We start from the raw sequence: 620 nt of genomic DNA, 5'->3' as shown, positions 1-620 counted from the left end.
CTCCACATGAGTGGCAGACTCTAATCTGGAGAACCGGGTTTGATCCCCCACTCCTCCACCTGAGTAGCTGAGGCTTATCTGGTGAACCAGATGTGTTTCCGCACTCCTACATTCCTGCTGGGTGACAATGGGCTAGCTAGACACAGTTCTCTCAGAACTCTCTCAGGCTCACCTACCTCACAAGGTGAGGGAAGGGAAAGATGATCATAAGACTCCTTAAAAGTAGGGGAAAGCAGGGTATAAAAAGCAAGTCTTTTCCTAGAAAAGAAAAAAACAGGCATTGGGACAATATAAAAAGAAAACAGCAATTGTAAAAACACAAAATATCACAATTTAGATTTTCATTTTTGTATGACCACACACTTATGCTCGTCCTCTCGCTGAAAAATGGTCGGAAACAGCAATCTGTCATTCCAGACAGGCCTGTTCAGTACTAAGAAAACGGCTAAGCTGCTGAAGTACACATCGCTTCCTTCCAAACCTCCCGCCTCTTGTTGGTGCCAGCCAATCGCGGAGCCCGATCGTTATTCGTCCGTTAGCATCCGCACATTCCGCCTGCCTCCAAGCGCGGGCCCTGGGGCGGCTTGTGTGGCCTTTGTTTCCAAGTTGGGGGTGAGTTG

This window comes from Sphaerodactylus townsendi, linkage group LG01, assembly GCF_021028975.2.
Source record: "Sphaerodactylus townsendi isolate TG3544 linkage group LG01, MPM_Stown_v2.3, whole genome shotgun sequence".
Lineage (NCBI taxonomy): Eukaryota > Metazoa > Chordata > Lepidosauria > Squamata > Sphaerodactylidae > Sphaerodactylus > Sphaerodactylus townsendi.
The sequence above is the reverse complement of the archived record's forward strand: the minus strand, read 5'-3'. Positions refer to the sequence as shown.